At 43.1% G+C, this 6,209-nt stretch overlaps 1 long non-coding RNA gene across 1 annotated transcript in view; it reads left to right on the forward strand.

Annotated features, from left to right (window-relative positions):
- LOC141052710 (uncharacterized) overlaps positions 1 to 5,900 on the forward strand; it is a 77,297-nt gene extending 71,397 nt beyond the window's left edge. Inside the window, exon 2 of the long non-coding RNA XR_012220877.1 lies at positions 5,166 to 5,900. This is a non-coding gene — a long non-coding RNA (uncharacterized lncRNA). The remainder of the gene's footprint in view (positions 1 to 5,165) is intronic.
- The last annotated feature ends 309 nt before the right edge of the window (positions 5,901 to 6,209 follow it).

Here is a 6,209-nt window from a genome sequence, read left to right on the forward strand (position 1 = left end):
TTTTAATCTTACTAAGGCGGTTCTGCACTTCTTCCTTGGTTAGGCAGGTAATACTTAATGGGGAGTTTACATTATCACTCGGCATTTCCCCTGGCAAATCCTTTTCCTGTGTGAACACTGTTGAGAAAAAAGTATTTAAAACATTTGCTTTTCCCACATCGCTCTCTATGATTTCACCCTCATTGTTCTTTAAAGGGCCAACACCATCAATTTTAATCATTTTACTGTTTATATAATTAAACAATAGTTTGGGGTTTGTTTTACTTTCCTTAGCAATAAGTCTCTCAGTTTCCACTTTTGCTAAATGTATTTGTTTTTTACACATTTTATTTTATTTCTATAACTTTTTAATGCTTCTTCATTGCCTTCTTGTTTTAGCTTCTTAAATGCCTTGTTCTTGTTATTTATTGCCCTTTATACATCCTTATTTAGCCACATTGGTGTTCTCCTGTTCCTATCCCTTTTATTTCTGCACGGTATGGCTAGCTCGCAGTGGGTGTGTTAAACTGATTTAAATATTTCCCGTTTATTTTCTGTGCTCCTATTTTTGAGGACATTGTCCCAATCAATTCGGCGAAGGTCCTCTCTAAGCTGATCAAACTTTGCTTTCCTGAAATTCAGCGTTTTTGTAACCCCCATCCAGGGCACCTTACTGAAGGACAAGTGGAATCTCCGCATATATTTCAGGAGTCACACACAGACGCTCTCAGGCTCAGTATGGATTAGACAAGAATATAAAAAGCTGAAAAAGGGTACTGTGGAGGAACACACACGTGGACCCGTTCCTCCCACGTCACCACCGTGATGTAACTACACAGGCACAGCTCTCCAGCTCCCCCCTTTGTCTCTCAGGTCAGTAAGGGAACTGCACCTAGAGCAAATGGTCGCCGGGGAGGAGGTCCTGTTACCCGCTGGGGGTTCTAAGATTCGTGATCAGAGTAAAAGCATCAGCCCAAGATTAAGTTTATAGTTTAATTGCCTTAAGGGCGCACTAGATAATTACAGAAATATACAGTAAATTTGCAGTCAGAGAAAAGATATAACAATAGGGTACAAGGCTTAGAGATATTAAGCTGGAGGTCAATTTACCAGATTGTATTGTAGGGTGCATGCGGTTGCCGGGGAGCTAAGCAGTCCACAGGTACAAGAATCTTAGTTGCTGGACAGACCCCCAAAGCATGGGCCGCTGCTCCCCTCGGCAGGTCTGTCCCCAGGTCCTTCTTAGATCATCATCGTCTGGATCTTCTTTGTGAATGAATGAATGCCAGGGGCTGCCAGCCCTTAAACATGCTGGGTTCCTCCCCCTGTGTCAGAGGGTGGGTTAATAATCTCCACCCTTTAGCTCTTTGCAGAACTTATTTCCAATATCTAAGAAAGGGGATAACTTTCTACAGCATGATCGAATCAGAACATGAGAGGTACCAGTGAATGCGGTTTGCTTTGCCGGTCATGTGGAGTGCAAACATGGCCCTATTGGGTCACTGTAGAGGGCCAATCTCTATATCTCAGGAATCAGTGCTCTCATCGACTCGGGAGTCACACTGCCAGATGCACGATTCCCTCAGGGTCACTCGGATATTTTCATGTGTCCATAACTCGAAAGATGAGTTCATAATTCGTGTTCATAGGATGGAGCCACAGTGTCTGGGACACACAAAGGATGCATATTCCTGTGTCTGCTAGCAGGCACATTCTAATTGAAGCCCTCATGCTTTATCTGGCCCCCTGCTGGCATGGCTCCGTACCTGGGCTTTGAAGCTCTGTTTTGGGCCTATCCTCATTATCACACCAATGCCCTGGCTATTTAGCATTGGAACACTAAATCCTGCTTGTATTCACTAAGTACACAGCGCCTGGGGGTATAGAAGCCTTTAGCTGCCTGTAATTTCTGAACTTAGACCAAAATGGATGCCAAGCTCAGATATGTGGCCCCACATCTAAGATGGCGGCCTCTCCTTCATCACAGGTACTGTATCAGAAGATACCAGGTGTATATAGTGTTGGGGTAATTTTAAATCTCCATATATATTTCAGCACAGATGCTCTCAGGCTCAGTATGAATTAGACAAGAATATAAAAAGCTGAAAAAGGGTACTGTATCACAAGCGTACAGCTGTATACAGTCTAGGGGTAATTGTAAATCTCCGTATATATTTCCGGAGTTACACACAGATAGTCAGCATGTATTTGTCCGTGATACTAGCCGGTACACAGTAGTGTGTGAGGAGCGTACAGCTCTATATGGTGTGGGAAAAAATGAGTGCTTGGTAAGTATGCAGAAAAAAGTATTAGTGCTGTGTAAAAAGCAGTTGCACAGCAGTGTACACACAGCAATACAGCTAGCAGGCAGCCTATTAACCATCTCTGCTGCTGCACAAAAGAAAATCCTCCCCGTCACTGGCAGGCAGCCTAAGAACCAGCACTGCTGCTGCACACAACAAAATCCTCCCCTGTCACTGCACACTAACTGTACAGCACAATTGTTATCAGCACAAGCACAGAATAACTTTTCTTTCCTGCCTAACTCTCTCCCTACTGAGAAATAGTGGCAGCAACCTTTCCCTACGCTAAGATCGGCAGAAGTAAAATGGCAGTCGGCGGTCAGGGCTTTTATAGCCACTGTGACGCCACACAAAGCAATCCAATCACTGCAATGCCCTTCTCTAAGATGGTGGTGGCCGCTGCCCATGTCATCTCGTTGCCCACAGTGTGCATCCTTGCTCATTGGCTGCGAAAAGGTGCCTGCAAACATTATGGGAAACGCGACTTTGGTGCTTGGGTCGACAACCGCATGGCCGACTTCACGCTATAGTCAGGCTTTGTTCAGCGAAACCCGACTTTGGCGAAAGTTGGCGATTTTTGAATCTGACCGACCTGTTTCGCTCAGCTCTAGTCCCATCCCCTGCTTATACTGTAAATATGTACAGAACGAGTTAGGATGATTTATAAGGAGCAGACTCACAAGCTGAGCCCACTCCATACACAGTGGGTGCTGGCTGTTTTACACAGCTGACAACCAGCCATAACTGATTCAATACAAGCTAGCTCTGATTTGAAAAATTAGATCAGAGCAACATACAATACTAAAGAGTATCTGACTAAGTCAGAAATGGCTTATTTACTGCCACCACGACAGAAAAACTCGAAAGATTGTAGACATAAAAACTGCCTACACAATATGTGAAAAGATTTGTTTATTTGAATATAAGTTTCAAGTATCAAAAATACTAAAATTTAGGGTATACTTAAATGCACACAAATTTTATATGGGTAATGAGTATGAAGGACACAGGTAAAGAAAATACTTGGAGACAAAACACTTTGTTCAAAGGTCTACGACCGGAGGAATCAAGTTCTTAAAATGATAGACCATAAAGTAAAATGTGTGTACACCTTTAAGGGGCAAAAAGTAAGGTGGCTAGCTCAAGATTGATCCTCACCCAGCTGGCATGCTGCTGACAAATACTGCGCCTAATATGGGTAAGGATCAAGCTTGAGCTAGCCACCTTACTGTTTGCCCCTTAAAGGTATACACACATTTTACTTTATGGTCTATCGTTTTAAGAACTTTATTCCTCTGGTCATAGAGTTTTGAACAAAGTGTTTTGTCTACAAGTTTTTTCTTTACCTGTGTCCTTCAAACTCATTACCCATGTAAAACTTGCACTTATGTATACCCTAAATTTTAGTGTTTTTGATACTTGAGACATATATGAATAAACAAATCTTTTTTTCACATATTGTGTAGACAGATTTTATGACTCCACTCTTTCGAATTTTCCACAGGCTAGCTCTGATTGCAGCAATTTAACCCATTAGATTCCATTGTGACCAGCAACCGTGGTATCTAAGAAGTTAGACAAGGAGGCCTTTGTCATCTCCACCGGGTTGATTAACAGCATCTGTGGCCAATGGGAGGTCCAAATTCAGGGATTTCCATGTACGTCCTTATATGACCTGATTATTTTCCTGAGTGTTAATTAGGTGGACTTACATGATCTGTGTCATCTCCGCATTCCTCTCTCCATAAGTATCTAATTTCATACATGCCATTTTCTGAAAATTTAATTTATCTGTTTTCATTTCTAAAACTGTTTATCTTGTATCATGATAAAACATATGAATTTGGACATTTCTATTAACTTAAATGATTGGCTGCAGTGGTCACCCAATGGCCTCTGCTGGAAGAGGAGGACACTGGCTGCAGTACTGAGGAGTAGCAGGGTCTGGTACTTGACTTTGTGTTTTGTTTTCTTTCAGGACCACCATGAGAAACATGTTCTGCAGTGGCTGAGGTTTAGGGAATAATGCACACACTGATATAAATGATAAAACTGATTATCATTGCTAGGTGTGTAATATTCTTACAATGTATACATTTGTTTCCCTGGAGTGTACATGTGTATATAGAGGACATACAGCATAACAGACTGGACAGTCAACCATTATGACAGCGCGTGGTTCCTCTCACATGTGATGTCACAATGATACAGAATGTTGTGAGGTTATACAATCTCTACGCTCGGTGACCTCAGTGCCATTTTGAGAGTTGATGCATTTGCGGAGACTCCACTTTGGTTTTGGAAGCGCGCGCTAGATTGTTTATACGTCTGGTATTTACTTCCACGGATTCTTATTGTTATTTTGGCACAATAACATCTGTGCCATCAGAGAACGTAGTTCTTTACATTTCACCATCTCAGCCCCGAGAAACTGAGCCATGACGTCCCGGGAGCTGCATCAGCTCAATGCTGACAATGAGACATGGCTGAGGCGACCTGAAAATCGGGGTAAGTGAGAGAATATTCCACCTTTATAGGAGCTTTTCTGAGGGTTTTCTTTGGGCTAAGATGTTTCAGGACACACAGTGCGTCCTCCACCTTCCTTTCATATTCCTTGGGGGTCGGTCAGAGAAAGTTGTAGTCAAAGTGAGGCCCTGGGTAAAAGTTAAATGTAGAGCCCAAAATGCTAACATATTTGCACCCTGCTTTGTAATGTCTGCAGAGAAGGAATACTGAGCAGGTTTATGTAGGCCAAAGATGAAACAATGTTTCTTTCCCTCTTTAAATCCCAAAGCAACAGCTGGTTCTATCCATTTAGCCCAAAATTGTTTTGTTGTTTTTTTTTTTAATTTACCATAATTATAGTAATCTTTTTCTTTATAGGTCAGGCCATAATCCTCCACAATCGCCTAAGGGAGCAGAGAAGGCTCATTACCAATGATGGCCATCATACAGACCCCACTGAAGTCACCGCGAGAGGGAGAAGGGCCAGAGCTCCTCTGCGGCAGAGAGCACACCATAGCAGGGAAAGAAGCCGCTCGCCACTGAGACCGGCCCCTGCAGAGCCCTCCAGACCCAGGGAGGTCTCAGCTTCAAGCCCATCTGCTCTACAGCCACACCAGGCAAACCATTGGTTTAACCTCATCATTCAGCTGCAGGGAATGGGAGTCTATACACCTCCTCCACATATGCGGCCACCATCGCCACCTGCCCAATATAACCTGCTCCAAATTCTGCAGCAAAGGCAAGTTCTGTGCACTAAGAGCTTCCCAACAAGAAGGATAACATCTCAGGAAGAGGCAGAATCCTGTGCCATCTGCATAATGGACTATGAGACTGGAGAGGAAGTTGTAGTTCTTCCATGCAAACATTGCTACCATCACAGTTGCATCTCCACATGGCTCCGCTCCAACCCTCGCTGCCCCCTATGCCGTAGTCACTGCTTCCTTTGAAGCCTCAGAAGATAAATGTAAAGAATCAAGGAAGAAGTGTAAGATTATGGCAGTGATACTGGGCACAAGGACTGAGAGTGATCGCACATGGTAAAGACACGAATGTTGCCATACATTACATCTACTAGAAACATATTCATAGAATAAATATCATGTTCCATCTTTATGTCTGGCTGTTACTTTTTGCTGTATAGAATTAGGCTACATAACTGAATATTGGGTACGGGGCTGGTGTATGTTGGACTGTAAAGTTCTGTGCGCAAAATGTCATATACAGGCAGATTCTGACTGAAACCCTCCTGAAAAGGAGCTGGAGAAACATCAAATAGAATGAATATATGCACAGCAAAGTCAAAACGACTTGCTGAGAATATGTCCTGTCCTGTCCTTTTGTTACTTCTTCCAGCTGCTTCAGACTTCAACAGCAGTGAAGAGGCTAAAAGAAGTGACCTGTCCATTCTTCAGGTGGAGCCAC

This window comes from Dendrobates tinctorius, unplaced genomic scaffold (assembly GCF_039654945.1).
Source record: "Dendrobates tinctorius isolate UK_male_01 unplaced genomic scaffold, ASM3965494v1 ptg000162l, whole genome shotgun sequence".
NCBI lineage: Eukaryota > Metazoa > Chordata > Amphibia > Anura > Dendrobatidae > Dendrobates > Dendrobates tinctorius.